Here is a 20,487-nt window from a genome sequence, read left to right on the forward strand (position 1 = left end):
CTTTAAAAGCAGAGAAGAAATACCCCACTTTGATTTTTCAGATCACGGCATAAGCCTGTTCTATATTTGTGGAGAGTTACTGTTGAGTATACAGTATCTCTTTTCCAATAATCCATTTGAGATGATACTGTTCTTTTTACTTTTTTTTTTTTGGAGACACAGTTTCACTCTTGTTGCCCAGGCTGGAGCGCAATGGTGCAATCTCGGCTCACTACAACCTCCATCTCTCAGGTTCAAGCAATTCTCCTGCCTCCTGAGTTGCTGGGATTACAGGTGCACATCACCACACTGGCTAATTTTTAATGTTCTTGAATTTAACCATAATTATTCAACAGAGGACCATTGGAAGTAAAATTTGTAGAACAGGTTCAATATGCCAGCTGGGGCCACATGTTGGGAAAACACTGTGAAGTGACATCAGCATGGGCTTTGGAATCAAAGACCACTGGTTAGTAATTCGAGTTACACCTTCACTAGGAGAGGAACTTGGGAAAGCCACTTAACTCTTTGAGCCTCAGTTTCTCCAGTATAAAATTTTGACAATAATATCTACCTTATTTTACAGATTAAATAAGATGAAGTGTGTGCAACCAGAACACAATCATAAAATGACTTTGAGCTTTCCAATCACTGCCCTGAGTTACGTGACATCCAACCTCTTTCTCCAACTGGGTCACGCCTCCATTCATAACACCTTGGGCAGATTCTATAATTTGAGGGTCACTTCCTGTTACAAAAATTTAGTTCAAGGTAGCACCTCAATCTCATATCTGTTTCAAAACTCTCCTCCCCTATCACAGGTCTGACCTATGTCTCCAAAACTCAGGGCAAGGAGTGGGGAGTGGGCTTTGTTCTTCCACTTTTTGTTCTGGGGAGAGGTGTAAGCAGCCATGAGGCTGCCCTGGTGTAACCTGGGGCTGTCTCTGCTTCCTGTGAATGAGTGTGCGTTTTTCTTGGGGGCCGTCTTTAGTCTCATCTCAGCCCCCTCAGGGTCCCTACAGGACTTCCTTTGACACCTGATCACCTGCCCTGGCTCACCCATGAGCCTCTCTCCAGGCTGGGCATCTTGTTATTTAGCCACTACCTGTGGAGCCCACTCCCCGTGTCCCTGGAGTCACCACGTCCTTCCTCCCACCGTCTGGCTCCGGCGCTCCTCTTGTCTGTCTCACTCCCTTTGAAGTTAACTTATCTTCCATCACCTGGGAGAGGGGAGATCTTTTGACCTATGACTCAAAATCTAGAAGCAATATAGGAAAATATTTATGTATTTGATTATATACCATTTTTAAAAGAGAAAATCCGTATGACAAGAAACACCTCAAGCAAAGAAAAAAGACAAATGGCACACTGGCAGTAAATATCAGCAACTCACACCTAAAAGGATCAATAGCTCTACTAAAGAAAAAACTTCTGAAAATAGAGAAGACCAACAATCCTATAGAAAAGTGGGCCAGAGAGGAGAAATGCAAATAAAAACTATCCTGAGTTACCAAGTCTCACTATCAGATTAACCAAATCGCAGAGTTGAGTAGCACACTGTGAGGGTGGGCTTGGAGAAACAGGAGCTTATGAAAGTGAAAGGAGGCTTTTACAGTGGCTAATAAAATTCTCTATGCATTCACCTTTTGTTTTTGCAATGTTCTTTCCAGGAATCTATTTAAAAATTGGCAAGATCCTGGGCGCTTGAGCCTGTAATACCAGCCCTTTGGGAGGATGAGGCAGATTACGAGGTCAGGAGATTGAGGCCATTATGGCTAACACGGTGAAACCCTGTCTCTACTAAAAATACAAAAAATTAGCCGGGCGTGGTGGCGGGTACCTGTAGTCCCAGCTACTTGGGAGGCTGAGGCAGGAGAGTGGCGTGAATCCGGGAGGCGGAGCTTGCAGTGAGCCGAGATCGCACCACTGCACTCCAGCCCAGGTGACAGAGCGAAACTCTCTCTCTCTCAAAAAAAAGGCAAGACCCCACAAAAGACATATGCAAAGGAGTATTCACAGCAGCATTATTTGTGATGGCCCCAAATGTCCACCAGTGGGAGACAGGCGGAATTCTGTGCAGCTTTCAAAACAAAGTAGGAAGATCTCTAGATCCGACTATGCCGGGTTCTCCAGGATACATTGTTAATTGAAAGAAGCAGGTAGAGAAAAGTAAATACAGGCCGGGTGCAGTGGCTCATGCCTGTAATCCCACCATTTTTGGAGGCCGAGGCAGGTGGATCGCTTGAGGTCAGGTGTTCAAGACCAGCCTGGCCAACATGGCAAAACCCTGTCTCTACTAAAAATACAAAATTTAGCCGAGCGTGGTGGCATATGGCTGTAATTCCAGCTACTCCAGAGGCTGAGGCAGGAAAATAGCTTAAGCCTGGGGGCAGAAGGTGCAGTGAGCTGAGACTGCACCACTACACCCCTCTATCCTGGGCAAAAAAGAATGAATGAGACTCTATCTCAAAAAAAGAAAAAAAGAAAATATAGAAAGGTAAATATAATATGTTGCCATTTGTCTAAGAAAGAGGGGATATAAATATATATATATATATATTTATATCACAGAAGGATCAATTATATAATGAATAGCATCCTTATCTTTAAGAGGAAGGAGGGGAAGATGGAGAGAGCAAGGGTGAAGCTAGACTTCTCTCAATCTATCTTATACTTCCATTTGATAGAAGGTATGTGAATAAAAAAATTAAAGAAGTAAAAACTGTATAATCCTAGTTTTGTTTTTTTCTAAAAATATAATGAAGGAAACTTATTTCCCACATCCTTTTAAATCCCGACTTTAATGGGTACCTAGTAATTCATTACAGAGATATCCCATGAGTTACTTAACAAACCTAACTTTGTTTTAGAAGTATCTCAGCTTAACAGAAAAACATTCCATGGGGAGTCAGAAATCCCAGGCTCTGGGCCAGCTTCCATTAGGCTGAACCATAAGATATTACTGCCGTTGGATTCTTTTTGCCCTGCCAAAACAGCAATGCGTAGGGTCCAACCTTGTGGCTATTACTCCTGTGACCCTGGGCCAGTGACTTCTCTCACTTCTGAAAACTCTAGAGGAGTCCTGCCAGCCTCAGGGATGGTTGTGAGGGTCAAAAGAAATGCTGGACAGCAGGTTTTAGGTGAGGTATTGTTAGAATCGAGAGGAGGCGGGTCTGCCTGGTGCAATAAGAAGGTATGAGTGTGAATCCTTTTATAACTCCTTGCAGAGCAGTTCTAAAAATAAGGCATAGATTCATTCCCAAACTGCACCAGGGCTGCAGGCACATTCTAAATTATACCAGTTATATAGACAGAACTCTTGCAGTGCTAATGCAGTTAAAGGGCATTTGCATGGAATAAGATTTTAGGGGTTTTTTGTTTGTTTGTTTTTGCAATGCTATTTAAAAAGGATCCTTTGAGTTGTATTCTTAATTTGTGCACAGCTTTTTTTTCCCTTTAAGATGGTCTGCGCACTTCTCACTTTTGAGAGGAACTGGCTGGAAAATATTGCAGCAGCCCAGGCGGGGCTTGATCTCAGCCAAAGTTTCTCAGGACCTCCACACGAGGCATGGCTGGGAAATTGCCTTTTGGGACCTCTGCCAGGCCCCCTGGGAAATGGGAGCAGCCATCCTCCGGTGTAGATTTAGTTGTTCAGTGACCCAGGGTATCCGAAATAAGCAGAGAGAAGGAGACCTCACTTCTCTTCCAAGCGAGGCAGGGTTGTTTGCACTCGGGCTCTGTAATTAGGAGCTACTGGTGAGATGCTTTTTGGAAGTGAGTGAGCCGTTTCAATTTGGCCATTTGTGGTCCTGAGTTACAGCTGACTGGAAATTAAAGCTGTAAGTGCAGACTCAAACCACGGGGAACGGGGCTGAGGGCCTCCCGGCCACCTGGCACAGCTCTGGAATGCTTATAGCACTTGATAACGCTTGCTAGGGGCAAGACAAGGGCAATAAAATGTGAATTAGATGGAGATGAACATGCCATCGGGGGCAGGAAGAAATCCTCAAGCAGATGTGTGTGGAAATTAATGGTGTGGTGATAACAAATGTTGAAGCACTGCACAGTGACCGTACTGGAGAATCGGCCCCCTGACAACTGTTTGTTTTACGAAGGGCGGGGCCTCCTGTGGCTGGAAGGAAAATGTAGGAGGTAATAGCTTTTGAATTTGGTGCACTTGATGCATATTAAGGAGATCTTCCAGACTGTTTCAGGAATGCATTTCAATCTGTGCTGCCAAAATCTTTGTTAGCCAGGGTCAATATTCAATTTATTTAAAAAAGTATCATGCTCTTTCCCCTTTTTTCCCATTTGCTCCTTCTGCAGATAAAGAACCAAGGTAACTAACGCAGAGCAAAAATAACCACCCTCAACCAGGAGGCAACGCTGCAGAAGGATCCATCTCCCTGAGTTATCTCCTTACCCTAGGCTGGGTCTGGATGTTCAGAGCAGGGTTTTAGCAGGCATGCTTTGGAGCTCAAGAACAGGAGTCCCCAACCCCCAGGCTGCAGACTGGCACCAGTTTGTGGCCTGTTAGGAACCAGGCTGCACAGCAAGAGGTGAGTGGCAGGTGAGTGAGCGAGCATTACTGCCTGAGCCGTGCCTCCTGTCAGATCAGCCAAGCATTAGTTCTCGAAGGAGCACGAACCCTATTGTGAGCTGCACATGTGAGGGATCTAGGTTGCACACTCCTTATGAGAATCTAATGCCTGATGATCTGAGGTGGAACAGTTTCATCCCAAAACCACCCTTCCCACCCTTATACTCCCCCTAATCCCTGTCCGTGGAAAAATTGTCTTCCATGAAACTGGTCCCTGGTGCCAAAAAGGATGGGGCACGCTGCTCAAGAACATAAAAAAGTTCAGACCCTAATCCTGTATGCTCAGGTAGGCTGGCGATTGGCTTTTCAAAAGCTTTATTTCTATTAAAGGAAGAAGATTTCTTCTCCTTTAATATGAGAAAGATACCACTAAAATGAGAAAGATAATATTTAATATTTAAAATTTAAATATTGTAATATTTAAAAGTGATACCAAAACATAGACTCTGTAAAGTAGGGAGCAGATTTCATGGTGGGAAATACAGGGCAGTGAAGTAGAAATAATTGCTGGGTTTGACATTTGAAGACCTGGGTTTGGTTCCTAGCTGGACTGCTTTTTAGCGGTCACCATGGTCTTTGAGTACTTCCAGGTTCACCTTATATTTTTCCTGCTCAACACCCAAATTAGCTATTTACCAAGGAATCCTGGCTCCTTTTGATAGAGAGTGATACTTAGATCCGGGTGAAAGAAACCAAGATCTGCAGCCTATATGTGCTCATTGCTATGAGGGCCTCAATGTGTCTCCCTTTCAGTGGAGAAAGCTAAGGAATGTATTTTTGGAATCCTGGATTTATACTGATACCTTCAATTCAAAAGACAATTTAAAACAAATACACTGCCTAGTTCTTCCTCAATATCCTCCACACCATATTTGTATCTCTCTTCTTCCTTACTCATTGCTTTATTCTAGGACATAACTCAAAATATTCCAGAATCACAATATCAATACCGGTACTGACAACAAAACTCTTAAGATCAAGATTTCTTTGCAGCTCTTTTTACCCTTAGAATAAGTCCCACTCAATGTGTGTGCTTGGAGCTCTGCTTTTAAGTTACTTAATTCTTTTTTTCTATGTACTTATGTTACCAGTTTAGTAGATAATATGATCATTCTGTTGTGTTTATCCAAGTTTAGGGTCCTTCTAAAAAACTTTTTGATTTAATTTTATTTTTGAATATGTAAAACACATAATTCAAAAGTCGAAACTGGCCAGGCACAGTGGCTCACGCCTGTAATCCCAGCATTTCAGGAGGCCATGTCAGGAAGATTGCTTGAGCTCAGGGATTTGAGACCAGACCTGGCAACATGGCACAACCCCATCTCTAAAAAAATACAAAAATTAGCCTGGCATGGTGGTGCACACCTATAGTCCCAGCTACTCGGGAGGCTGAGGTGTGAGGAATGGATTGCTTGAGCCCAGGAGACTGAGGCTGCAGTGAGCTGTGAGTGTACCACTGCACTCCACCTGGGCAACAGAGCAAGAGCTTGTCTCAAAAGAAAAAACAAAAGTCAAAACACATAAAAAGTGATAGTCATTCCTGTCCTTTATCCCTTGCACTCTGAGCCTATCTCACCCCCCAAATTTTACTGGTTTATGATTTAATCACTAGGTTACAATCACGGTGTTGGCAGTGCTGTCTTCCTTCCAGGTGATGATCTGTTTCCTCGCCTCTTCCGGCTTCTAGAGGCCACCTGCATTCCTTGGCTGTGGCCCCTTCCTCCACCTTCAGAGCCAGCAAGGTCAGGCTGAGTCCTCTTCATGCTGCATTTCCCTGGTTCTCTCTCTTCTGCCTCCCTTTTCCACTTATAAAGACCCTTGCAACTACAATGGGCCCACCTGCGTATCCAAGACAGTCAGTTGATTAGCTGTCTGAATTCCATCTGCAACCTTGATAGCCCTTTGACATGTAACCTAATATATTCACAGGTTCTAGAGATTAGGATGTGGACATCTTTGGGGCCATTATTCTGCCTGCCGTGGATTTCTGCTATCACATTGGTTAACTACTATCAGTTTGTTTCTTGTAACCACATCAGAGGAGCCAGGAAACCTCCCAGAGGAAGTGTGAGTGTTTTCCCTAGACCTGGGAACTGGTATCGGGAAGGTTTTTGCTCACTCTTCATATCTCTGATGAAGCCTGAAATCCTGCGGGACTTAGCAATTGGTCTTGAAAGAAAAATGGCGCCATCATCAGGACTGGAAGACTTCGTGGCCTGAGCTAGCGTCTGAGCGGTCACAAGCATTCTTGCTGCACACTCTTCCCCTTGAGGAATGAGGACAAGGCAGCACCCACGGGTGTCCTCATCCGAAGTTGGGTTATTTTTTTACCCAGCTCAGTTCACTCAAGTTGCAAATCTGTGAATGCAGACTTGGAATGGAATGCCCTAAAACCAGCTTCAGCTAGCCCAAAGTTGGGGAGTAGAAGGGGGAGGGGAGAAGTATGATTTAAATTATGATTTTAAATGAATATGAGGTTGCTCTTTCCTTTCCAAAATGTGAAATCTGCCTTGCATTCCTGGCTAGAATAAATAAGACGTTTGACGTTTTCCTGCAAGGTAAAAGGTAGACGTAAGAAGTGTGTGAGGAGATGTGTTCTCCCTTCTGCTCTCCGCCTACACCAGCAGCTCAAGGAGTTCCCTGGTTTCGATTGCCTCATTCCCCACCCTGGGCTGTTCTGTCCCTCAGGCAGGGCCTTGGGGCCTGTGAAATCAGGGACCCCGGGAGCATCTAGCAGGTGCCTTGACTGAGGATGTGAAGTCAACAGGGACCTATGGTGAAGGTTGGCTCATGGAACCCTAATTTAGCTCATAAGGGTCCTTCACTAAGTTCTTCTGACCTGATGTTCTATTTCTAAAGGCATCCTTCCCTTTCCTTATTGTTTGTCTTTTTCTGGGATGTGGGCTGAATTTGGGGTGTTAGTACAGACACTGTGGTGGGAGAGATCTTTCTTACTTTTTCAATTATGTTCTCTCTCTCCCTCTCTGTCTGTCTCTGTCTGTCTCTCTCTGTCTCTCTTTCCTCTCTCTGTCTTTCTCCTTCTCTCTCTCCCCTTCTATGTCTTCATCTCTTTCTCTTCTCTGTCTCTGTCTGTCTCTCTGTCTCTCTTTCCTCTGTCTCTGTCTTTCTCCTTCTCTCTCTCCCCTTCTATGTCTTCATCTCTTTCTCCTTTCTGTTTCTCTCTCCCCGTTTGCTGTCCCTCTCTGCCTCTTTCTCTGTCTTTCTCTCTCTCTGCTTCCCTCTCTCCTCCTTTCTTGTTTTCTTTCTTTCTCAACCTCCTTTGGCTCCAAATGAGATCTAAACCAGATTTGAAATCCTGCATTTAACTTTGTGATAAACCACTATTCACTGCTTTGAATTTCAGAAATTAGAAATACTGAGCATATGTCCCCCTAGGCACCAGGGAAAAGCATTTTCTTGTTCACAGAGGTGTCACCTCTTTTCCCTTGCAGAATTCTGCCCTGGAGAAGATCTCATGTGTGGGCCTGAATAAAAAAATGTGACTAGAAAGTAATAATGTGGTTGACTTTTTTTTTTTCTTCCTGATAAATGAGTGTGATCCCCTTCAGATAGATGCTCTGAGAGCCTGAGCATTTATTCCAGTCCACTGCTTTTGGGACATTGAGTTTAGACTCTGCCTGGTATTTTGGAGGGTAATTCCCAGTATTAACAAATATTCATCCTTGGGAATGTTTTTATTTTTGGAACCAACCAAAAGCTCTTTAGAGCCCTAGTGAAGGTGGGTGATCCAGCAGGATGATGGCACATTTGGTCAGAAAGATGAAGATATGACTCTAGTGCTTCTCAGAGGAGGCGACACCCTGCAGATGGAGGGAGGATGCATAGGAGGATGTACAATATTATAACTTTGTATCGAAAAAAACACCTCTTGGAAACTTAAAATAACATTAAAAGGAGGCATAAGAATTTTAGGTATGTGAAAAGGGGACTATTGGTTTCAAATGTTTGAGAAACTGCTTTAAGATAATAAAGGAAATATTCCTGTGTAGTCAGAAAAAGAGCTGCGGACACAAGTTTCTGCAAGGACTTAAGTACATTGCAGCAGCAGGTGGTGGTGAAGCTGTCGCCACTCTGAAGCCTGGGATCAGATGCACAAGGTCAGGCATGCAGGAAATACCAGGACTGCCCATGTCCCCTCACATGAGGTCTCAGCAGGCCTCAGTCCCACCAGGAATTTTAATGGAGCTCGTTAGCTAACCAGAGAAGCCCTGGAGGAGGCCAACCTGCGATGGAGAAGAATCTGGAAACCTTCTAATGTGTGGTAGGACTGAACACATTCACAATGTGTGTCTTTAGGAGAGGAGGCCCAATGGGATATTGGCCAGCTGCCTTCAAATATTTGACAGGTTGATGTGAAAAAAAAGCTTTGACTTATTCTGTGTATCTCATGGGGGCATTTCCTTTCTTTTTCTTTTCCTTTAACCTGTTTTATTTCAAAAAGGATCGACAGCAACTTACAAAGATTCATATGACCCAACAAGACCAAATGAAATTCCAGGAGCTAGATAGTAAAATCAGAGTAACGAGAAAAGAAAGGTTGGAAACAGACATGAAATAGAAAGGCGATTAGGACACAGAAGGATGTGGTTAAGTGGGCGACAGGTGGGGCTCTAATGTTTTATGATAGTAGAACTATGTCAGTGAGTTAAAGAAGGTTGGGCTTGGGGATAAAACTAGGAGAAATTTCCAAATTACCATTGTCCAGCGGTGGGAGAGGTCACCCTGGGTGTGAAAAGGTCCTCTGCATTGCAAGATGACCTAACTCGGCCTCAAATTGTGACTACCAGCACACTGGGAGGGGAATCCCATCCTGGAAGGAAGAGAGGCTGGGTGAAATGAACTCCCAAGTTCCACAAAAATCATTGGTTTAGGAATCGGTCTCATTCCTGTGTACATTGTGATGGGTTCACAGCCACAGTCAACTTACCATACATGGGTCATCTGAGTGTTGTCGAGGCAGAAAAGATGCTGTATTCCTCAAAGGACCTCCCCTCAATTCCTTTCTGAAACCCATAATCCCAAAGCCAAGTACTTTAATTCCCTGAAGAGAGATAAGGATGAAATGCAAGACCTAAGGACTCACAACACATTTTTAAAAGTTACACCAAGTTGGAAGTGACTGACACAGAGACCTGCCAAAGAGCAGAGGCCATGGGAAATGGAAGAGGCACGTGGCTGCTGGGCATCGAAGGAGCATCCTTCAGCGCTGCCCCACTCTGATCTCCCATGTCACCAGCATACTTCTCATACCTGGCCACGGGGACCCTGTTTTTATATGAGAAAATACGTTTTTCACACTATGGAGATTCCCCAAAGAACTAAAAATAGAACTACCATTCAATCCAGCAATACCACTACTCAGTATTTGCCCAGAGGAACATAAATCATTATATGAAAAAGACACCTGCAATCGTATACTTATCACAGTACTATTCACAACAGCAAACCATGGTACCAACCTAAGTGTCCCACAATGGATGACCGCATTAAGAAAATGTGGTATAGGCCATGCGCGATGGCTCACACCTATAATCCCGGCACTTTGGGAGGCCAAGGTGGGTGGATCACCTGAGATCAGGAGTTCAAGATCAGACTGGCCAACATAGTGAAACCCCGTCTCTACCAAAAATACAAAAATTAGCCAGGTGTGGTGGCACATGCCTGTAGTCCCAGCTACTCAGGAGGTTGAGACAAGAGGATCACTTGAACCCAGGAGACAGAGGTTGCAGTGAACTGAGACCTCACCATTGCACTCTAGCCTGGGCAACAGAGCGAGATAACATCTCAAAAAAAAAAAAAAAAAAAGAAAGAAAGAAAAAATGTGGTATATATACACCATGGAATATACTACGTAACCATAAAAAGAATGAAATCATGTCTTTTGCAGCAACATGGATGGAGCTGAAGGCCATTACCCTAAGTGAAATAACTCAGAGACACAAAATCAAATACTGCATGTTCTCACTTATAAGTTGGAACAAAACAATGGTACACATGGATACACAGAGTGGAGTAATAGGCACTGGAGAGTCTAAAAGTGGGGAGGGTCAGGGGGGTGAGAGTTTAAAAATTACCTATGGAGTACAGTGTTCACTGTTTGGGTGATGAGTACACTAGAAGTTCAAACCTCAGCATCACGCAATATATTCGTGTAACAAAACTGCACTTGTACTCCTGAATCTTATTAAAATAAAAATAAATAAATAAACAAACACTTTTTAAAAAAGAAAATACGTTTTCAGTGTTTCAGCACCCAAGGTATATGCCCCCATGGGTCACTGGATGTGACTAGCGTTTCTTTATTTAGCGTACTACCCAGGAAGGCTAAACATGGCCACCTTCAACGTCCGAATCTCTCCAACACAGTGAAAGGTTTTTCCCTTGTCTGTCCTGGTCAAAAGAGGAGTCATGGCTGTCCTTAAAGGTGTGACTTGGACCTTGGCTCCTACCATCTGTTGCACCTCCATCGTCACTTGGCCTCTAGGCTTGCCACACAAGAGGACAGAAGGCATACCACCATATAGCCACACCTCTGCTCACACCTCTGTGACCGATTTCCTGTCATAAGAGTTATTATCTCACTAGCTGGCTCCAGCCTTCTTGGAGAACCAACTCTCCTGGTTAACTGTTAAGGGAAGGTGAGGTACAGAGGGCATAGGTGTTGACGGGAGACCAGGCAGCCCCAGAGGTGGCCCAGGCACTCTGGCTGGAGAAAATGAGAGAAATTTTGCTTTGCTTCTGAAAGGCAGGAAACAGTGAAAGGAGCTGGCCTGATCTGGTGAGCCTGGGGCCTTTTCAGGGCAGGGCGAGGGTGCATGATGGGGGAGAAGTGCCTGGTGGAGCTTCCAAAGGGGTTTGAGGACATGGACATCTCAGGTTCGATGGAAACTTGCTTGTCTGCATTGACGTGATATAAGCAATCCGGTTTCCTCCAAATTTTCGGCAGGGTTTATTACATTCAGAATTACCATCATCCTGCCAGGTTCCAAGCTGTAAGCAACAGAAACCTGTTCTGGCTAGTTGAGGAGCAAATGCATTTGGTAAAGGATATTAGCTGGATTGAAGAACTCCTGGGGACCAGAGAACTGGGCTGGAGACTTTATGGTAAAGGGTCATGCCCAGATCACCCCAGAATGGGCCCGGTGGAACCCACACTGTGGTCATTTCTAGCATAGATGCCTCAGTATGCACCATCATCTCCTTGGAGGTGGGCCTCCAAGGCCACCTCTGTGGCTGCCTGGTCTCCCATCAACACCCATGCCCTCCATACCTCACTCCCCTTAGGGTTAACCAGCCGAGTTACCCAAGACGTCCAGAGCCAGTTGATGAGATAAACTTTATGGCTGGAAATAGGCCACCTTGCCTAAGGCCCTGCCACTGCTCTCTCTGAAATCAGTGTGTAGCTGCCACCACCTTCACCAGTGTCACTAGCCCTGATTCAGGGTCTCCGGTGAGTTCATCTCTCTGTCCCTGGGAGATTTGCCTGAGCTCTGGAGGCAAGAGAGGCTGGCACGGCAAACCAGTTCCACGGAGACTCCCAGGTGTTCGAGATCTCAAATCTAGGAAGCCTGGATTAAAATGCATGATAAATATCCGCTCTGTGACTCCATGTGGAAATCAAGGAAGAAGTTTTAAATATAGATACATATTTTTTGTCTGGGAAGAACAGAGATTTGGGACCTTATAGTATATGAGCAGGAGAAGGAGTAAATCCGGGCACACCTCACCAGTCCAATTTTCCTAGCAACAATCTTGGGCAGGGTGTGGACATCCACGGATTGTAGAATGAGGTGTTTAGCGTACTCTGACCTACATCTCGTGGAATTAGATGGGTCCAGGTGCTGTAATCTGATCAACCCCTTCCAATAAGAAAATATCTTAAAACCTCCCTTTGAAAACAAGAAAACTACCTAGATAGAGGAAATTATCCCAGCCATAGGGAACTAAGCAGCATATTCTGTTGCCTCTTATCAGAGTCTGGCCCTAACTGGCTATGTGTTTGCAGGCAAGCCATTTAGCCTCTCTGGGCTTCTGTTCAATGAAGGGCTCTAGGGGATTTCTATCTATTATTTTGCGCTCAGTGTTCACAGTTTAGTCCATTCACTTCAGGGAAACTTTCTCCTGTACTTCTCTTCTTTGAGATATAATTGATATAAAGTGCACAATGTAGTGTGAAGCTTGATGACTTTTTAGGCACACATACACACACACACACACACACACACACACACACACACACACACACACACACACCCCTCATGTAACCACAACCCTGATCAAGGTATGAAACATTTCCTACATCCAGAATGTGCCATTGTGTTTCTTCCAGCCAATACCCCACACTCCAGGTTTAACCACGGTTCCGACCTCTCTCACCATGGCTTCTTTTTGCCTGTTCTTGAACTTCATATAAAATAGAACATACAGTGTACTTTTGAACGTCTGGTTTCTTTCATATAAAACATGATACTTTGAGATCCATCCATGTCATTTTAGGTAGATTTTTAAAACTGCAGTTGAAAATTCTGGAATAGAAAATTATTCCTGGCTTTTAAAAATAGACACGCCATGTACAGGAAGGATGGGGAGATTTTCTAGGTCAGCAGAGGGTGCAGCGGTGTCTCCTCTGAGACCGGAGATCTTGATTCAAGCTGCAGAAGGTGATTGTGTGGCTGATCCAAAGATTTTATGAACGGTGAGTAAGGGGAGGAGGAAGGGGAGAGGGGAAAGAGTGGGAAGGGGAGGGTGGGCGAGGAAGAAGGCAGGGGTGCAGGGGAGCTGTGGGAGCTCACGCTTCCTTTTCCGGCATCTACTGTTCTCTCAGATCAAGTACAGTTGTGTAAACAGATCTGTGCCTGGAATGTAAGGAAGGAGGGAGGGGAGCCAAGTAAGTCAGGGACTGCTGGAAAACAGGAAGAACTTGCCTGAAATAGACTAGCTCCTGCCTTCAGGATGGGACTCCTGGAGAAGCCATCAGGCCTGTGAATCAGGCACAGCGCAGCAGAAGCACTACCTGGCATTGTGCTGTCCAGGCCTGGGGTGGCACTGTCCCTGTCCTGGCCCCTGTACTTAATAGTCAAGTATTAATGGGCCGGCCGAGCAACTAGCCAAGCGGAGGCCCCCGTGGCTTAGGGGCTCGTCTTTACTCAGAGAGATGAGTGTGGGATTGGTGGGGACCGTCCCTTACAGTCCCCACTCATCTTCCCCTCCCACTCCGCCCCCAGCCAGCTGCTGTCAGCATCAGGGCATTGAAAACTTGCATCACACTGCAGGGAACTTTGTAGTCGTGAAACAGTTCATGAGAGATGGCGGGTGGACTTTTACCTTTGAATCTTTGTTCGTAAACAAATGGTGCTGTACCGAGTGGGAATTCCATACCATCTCCCAATGCATCCCATCATTAACAGGTTTTTGCCTCTTTACTTGCATGTTTCTTAACTGTGATTATTATTTTTTTGAGATAGGGTCTCACTCTGTCACCCAGGCTACAGTGCAATGGCATGATCTCGGGCTCACTGTAACCTCTGCCTCCTGGGCTCAAGCAATACTCCTGACTGAACCTCCAAGTAGCTCGGATGACAGGTATGTGCCAGCATGCCCCGTTAATTTTTGTACTTTTTGTAGAGACAGGGTTTCACCATGTTGTCCAGGGTGGTCTGAAACTCCTGGGCTCAAGCAATCCACCCGCCTCAGTCTCCCAAAGTGCTGGGATTACAGGCGTGAGTCACAATGCTTGGCCTAATTATTTGAATGAAGTATTAAAAAAATATTTTTTGCTCTGACCAAAGCTGATCTTGTATTCTGCCCCATTCTCTGTTCACTTTATTATTTCCTTATAGGCGTTAAGCAACCGGACACTTCTGTTTACATACTAACAAAGCCCGTGGACTCAGGTACACTGAGGATTCAGTTGCTGCTGTATCCATTAGGACTTTTGGCCTTGAAAAAAATCTTTTAAAAAAAATTTAGACTTTTTTTTTTTTTGAGACAGAGTTTCGCTGTTTAATGCAACCCTTGCTCCCTCACTTTCTGCCCCAGTTTCTATTGCTGCCATCATTTTGTTCATGAGTACCCAAGGTTTAGCTCCCACTTATAAGTGAGAACATGTGGTGTTTGATTTTCTGTTCCTTCATTAATTCGCTTAGAATAATGGCCGCCAGCTACATCCATGTCACTGCAAAGGACACGTAAAATCTTATCTTTAAAAAAACAATGTCAGCCGGGCGCGGTGGCTCACACCTGTAATCCCAGCACTTTGGGAGGCGGAGGCGGGTGGATCACCTGAGGTCAGGAGTTCGAGGCCAGCCTGGCCAACATGGTGAAACCTCGTCTCTACTAAAAATACAAAACATTAGCCAGGCATTGTGGCAGGCACCTGTAATCCCAGCTACTAAGGAGGCTGAGGCAGGAGAATTGCTAGAGCCCAGGAGGCAGGAGGCGGAGGTTATAGTGAGCCGAGAACATGTGCCACTACACTCCAGCCTGGGCGACTCCATCTCAAAGAAAAAACAAAACACAACAAAACAAAAAAAAAATGTCAAATCCAGGGCCAGTGAAAATTTTTTTCCAAATTGGCCATGCTCCAAAGTGGATTTTTAAAAGTGGAATGAACGATAATGGGACACAAGTATACACCTATTAGAATGGCGAAAATTCCAGTAGCTGGCAATAGCAATTTCTGGTGAGGATATGGAGCAACAGAAGTCTCATTCACTGCTGGTGGGAAAGCAAAATGGTTCAGCCACTTTGGAAGACAGTCTGACAGTTTCTACAAAGCTAAGCATACTCTCACGATATAATGCAGCAATTGCACTCCAAAGTATTTACCCGACTGATTTGAAAACTTACGTCTGCACAACAAAACAACTGTTGGCACTCAAATGTTTACAGCAGCTTTATCCATGATTGCCAACATGGAAGCAACTGAGATGTCCTTTAACAGGTGGGTGAATAAACAATCTATGGTATATCCATACAGTGGAATACTATTTAACAATTAAAAAGGAATGGACCCTCAGTCCAAAAAACAATGTGGATGAATCTTGAACGCATATTGCTAAGTGAAAGGAGGCATCATGAAAAGACTGCATATTGTATGATTTCATTTTGTAATATTCTGGTAAGGGAAGAATTATAAAGATAGAAAACACATTCATGTTCATCAGGGGATTGGGGAAAGAGAGGGGAGGAATAGGGAAAGCATCCAGAATTGTTGTATGGCCATGAAATTATTTCATAAGACACTGTAGTTGTGGAGACATGACATTATGGATTTATCAATTAGGAGATTGGTAATCCCAGGATGGAATCCAGCCTGTGGCAAAAGAATCTAACTGTATTACAATGTGGCATAACCTCACTGAAGGTGGCAGGAGAAAAGGTGCAGACCTAAGTAACTTTGGAAATGAGTGGAGCCTGCAGGACTAAAGACAAAAGAAACAATACAGAAATACTATACTCCAGCTGATAAAGTTGTTCTTATGTGCTTTGGGTTAACAATTTTGATACTTCTCTACATGTATACCTGGATTAAGAATATTAGTAAAAGATGATGGATGGTGGGAGGCAGGTTTCTCTCTATTGGAGTAAATGGTTACAGAAAGCCAAGGAAGTGCCTAGAATGAACCATGTGGTGCTCTGTGAGAGACAGTATGAGACATTAGTCTAGACTCATGTTTAGCTTAACATCAATACAGATGGATAATTATGGAAATAATTCTGGATATGTGTACATACACAGGTAGACACACCCTCATATATTTCCAAACTCTGTCTGCTGAGAGGGCCTAGACTCAATGAACCCTGGTAACAACAAGCACACTCACCACCCTGATTTTGGTTTCTAATGCCATTAAAGGAACCAGAGCTCCTTGGAGAAATGGCTGAGTTTAAGGATGTGATGGGAAATGCACCTGGAGATGAACCTGGAACCTCTTATAATCACAGAAGATAAGAAGGACCTCAGAAAACAAAAGCATGTGGCCAGGCGCGGTGGCTCAGGCCTGTAATCCCAGCACTTGGGAGGCCAATGCAGGTGGATCACTTGAGGTCGGGAGTTCAAGATCAGCCTGACCAACATGGTGAAACCCTGTCTCTATTAAAAATACAAAAAATTAGCCAGGTATGATGGCAAATGCCTGCAATCACAGCTACTTGGGAGACTGAGATGGGTGAATTGCTTGAACTCGGGAGGCAGAGGTTGTAGTGAGCTTAGATCGCGCCATTGCACTCCAGCCTGGGTGACAGAGCAAGACTCCATCTCAAAACAAACAAACAAAACAAATTAAAAATCACAAAAGCATGGGGTTACATCAAAAAAACACAGGAGACAACAGAAAGGGCTCCCAATGGCCAAATCCAGAACCATTTGAGCAACAAAGTAAATAATGTAATTTGGATTATAACCCAAAGTATAAAATAATAACTGTGTGTCTGTAGTTAGATAAATAAGTGATTGAATAGCTAAATACACAGGGTAGAACAGACAAATCTCGTATTCAGAATTTCAAATAATCTATGTAGATACTTGCTTCTCAAAGAGGTGGGACATAACTTCCCACAAGTAAGTGTAGGCTGTGCCTAGTGACTTCCTTCCAATGAGTAGGGTGTGGAAAATATCAGGGTTGGGACGGAGACTGCCTCAGCCAGGTCATGAAGGCCAACATCAACAGTGATAAGTCGTGCTGATGTATGGACCCTTGATGTGATGCAGTGAGAATGGCATGTTACTTCTGAGATCTTCCTCCCAAAATCCTAACCCCAGTCTAATCATAAGAAATGTGTCAGACAAAAGTAAATTGAAGGGCCTTCTGCAAAATACCTGACCTCTCCTTAAAACTGGAGAGGTCACCAAAGACAAGCAAAGTCTAAGAAACTGTCAGAGCCAAGAGGAGCCAAAGGAGACACGACAACTTAATATAATATATCCTGGATGGGATCCTGGGACAGAAGACAGACATTACATGAAAACGAAGTGGGGGCCGGGCACAGTGGCTCACACCTATAATCCCAGCACTTTGGGAGGCTGAGGCGGGCAGATCACTTGAGGTCAGGAGTTCGAAACTAGCCTGGCCAACATGGTGAAACCCCATCTCTACTAAAAATACAAAAATTAGCTGAGTGTGATGTCAGGCATCAGCAATCCCAGCTACTCAGGAGACTGAGGCAGGAAAATTGCCTGAACCCAGGAGGCGAAGGTTGTAGTGAGCCGAGATCGCACCATTGCACTCCAGCCTGGGCAACAGAGCGAGACTCCATCTAAAAAACAAAATGAAACAAAACAAAAATGAAGGGAATCTGGGTAAAGCCTGGACTTGATTAATAATAAGTATGCGTCAGTGTTAGTTCATTAATTGTGACAAATGTGCCATAGGAATGTAAGATATTAACAATAGGGGAAACTGGGTGTGGGGCTATAAAAACTCTGTGTTTGCTTTGCAACTTCCTGTACATCTAAAACGATTTTAAAATATAAAGTTTACTTAAAGTGGAATGGATAAATACAGCTAACATTTATGCCAAGGTAAAGAAAAATTTTGTTCACCAGAAATTCTCTGAATTGTATCAAAAATCTAACAATGAATTTGGAAGATGTGCTTTGATGAGTGCTTCTGGAATCCAGGCTGAGCCTCCGTGCTCCCTACTGCAAAAGGTGATTCCTCATCCTCTAGATATGACATAAAAAGAGGGATATGTTTTGTACAAGGATAAGTTTTGCTCATGAGAGGAATGCAAATAAGAAGTGGGAGAGGGAAGGCCCAGGAAGTCAAGTGGAGAGTGGTAGGAAAATTGTGAAGGGGTGTGAGAAAGCTTCCTTCTTCAGCAACGCCTCCTTAATCATTCAAACTCTGGGTGGGTGTGAATTTTTAAAATTTTAATAGAAAACTGATGAAGAGGCTAAGTTTTACATTGGGGTAAAGAAAGAGGAATGTAAGATGTCAAAGCTTTTAAGCCATTTTATTTAATAAAGACCTACAAGGATTGACGTTTTTTGGGAATTAACAGGAATCCTCAGTAGGGCAACTCAACACTAGTCCTGGGATGGAGGATTTCAAGGCAATGGGATCTACCTGTCAAGGGGCAGAGAGGACCACCAGGTGACGTCTGGAGAGATGCTGATTTAAATTGTTGACTCAAACTGAAAATTACCTTAATAACAAAAAGTTGAGTGCTATCTCAGACCATTGGAGGGTTAGTCACTAAATCAAGAGCATCATGCTGAATCACTGCTACTGCTTCTCTCCCTCTTCCCCCGCCCTCTGAACCTATGGCCAGACACTGGCAAAGTTGTGAGGGAGTCTAGGGTCATTTCTGGTTTTCTTTCCCCAGCCCACCTATTTTCAATGACCTTCTCCCTTCACTACCCTCTCGAACTCCATCTCTACAAGGTTTCTTGCATCTTTAAGTCATGAACACGATAATATCAACCGCTAAGTTCCAATGGCATTTGCCCTAAAAAACAAAATCAGGGGAAAGAAGCAAATCAAGTAATTTCTAAGGCTTTTAGGCTCTGTGGTTTTAACTTGGTCTGGGAAACGTATTCTGAGTAGGCTGTTGGTATTAAAATCATGCGTGATGTTCTCACTCGTAAGTGGGAGTTGAACAATGAGAACACATGGACACAGGGAGGGGAACATCACACACTGGGGCCTGTTGGGGGTTGAGGGGCTAGAGGAGGGATAACATTAGGAGAAATACCTAATGTAGATAACGGGTTGATGGATGCAGCAAACCACCATGGCAGGTGTGTATACCTACGTAACGAACCTTCTTCTGCACAATGTATCCCAGAACTTAAAGCATAATAATAATAATAAAAACCATGCATGAATGCAACATTCCTCCAAGTGTGGCTCCTGGACCGAAAGCATCAACGTCACCCTGAAATGTGTTAGAAATGCCAAGTCTCAGGCCCTACCCCAGACCAACTACACGAGTGACTTGGGGGTGGGCCTCGGAATCTGTGTCTTAGACTCTCCAGGTGATTCTGATGTTGTCCTAAGTTTAAGAAACACTGATTTAGTGAGTCCCAATCTTCCCCACAAGGCCAAAGCGTGGGGTGAGGGTTGTGCACTGTGAGTGGCTCTAAAAGCTGATTGCAGGTAAGAATCACCTGGGAGCTTAAAAAAAAAAAAAAAAGCTTTCCTTGCCTGGGCCCCATCCCCAGAGGCTCTGATTTACGGCCTACTTTTCAAAGCCCACCCCCCCAAGTGGTTAGAATCTGCAGCCAGTGCTGAGAACCCCTGCTCCAGGATCCAATCCCAGGCCTTATCTTTTCCTCTAAGGTCCTTTGCTCAAACTGGAGCTATGAAGGGCCAGCATCAGAATCCCCTGGAGGCCTTTTAAAACTACCTCAGAGTATCTGATCCAGGAGGTCTGGGGTGGAATCCAAAATTTGCATTTCTAACAAATTCCCAGGTGAGGCCGAGGCTGCTGGTCCAGTGATTCCACTTTGAGAAGCAGTGATGTAAGGTTCAGACCTGAGTGTCTGCCTGTCAGCCTCACTGCCATCCGGCCTGCCCCACATATACATAGAGGGACTTTGAATGAGCAGCAGTTGGATTTGCTTGAAAATACGAAAAAGCTGGAAGGGCCTCCGTGTACTTCCTCGTGAACACGGGAGCCTGTTCCCTTCCAATCTCCACATTGGCTCCTCCTCTCACCTCCTGCATAGCAGGGTCAGCTAAATAATGGTTCCCAGAGGTGCGTGTTCTAATCCCTGGATCCTGTGATTGTGCCGTTAGATGGCAAAAGAGATGCAGCCATGATTCAGGATCTTGAGATGGGGAGAGGAGCTTGGATTATTTGGGGTCCCCTAAATACAATTACTAGAGTCCTTATAACAGGGAGGCGGAGGGAGGTCCGACTCAGAAGGCGATGATATCACC

At 44.4% G+C, this 20,487-nt stretch overlaps 1 protein-coding gene across 4 annotated transcripts in view; it reads left to right on the forward strand.

Moving 5' to 3' along the window:
* The window catches only part of ECRG4 (ECRG4 augurin precursor), a 903,650-nt gene that overhangs the window by 842,868 nt on the left and 40,295 nt on the right, over positions 1 to 20,487 (forward strand). Inside the window, exon 1 of one of the 4 annotated variants that reach the window (XM_050754239.1) lies at positions 13,169 to 13,295. The exons of the other annotated variants lie outside the window; for them this stretch is intronic. The gene's annotated coding sequence lies outside the window, so the exon portion shown is untranslated. Of the gene's footprint in view, positions 1 to 13,168; positions 13,296 to 20,487 lie in introns of those variants that run through there. 4 annotated transcript variants of the gene reach the window in all.

The sequence above is a fragment of the Macaca thibetana genome, chromosome 13 (genome assembly GCF_024542745.1).
Source record: "Macaca thibetana thibetana isolate TM-01 chromosome 13, ASM2454274v1, whole genome shotgun sequence".
Taxonomy (NCBI): domain Eukaryota; kingdom Metazoa; phylum Chordata; class Mammalia; order Primates; family Cercopithecidae; genus Macaca; species Macaca thibetana.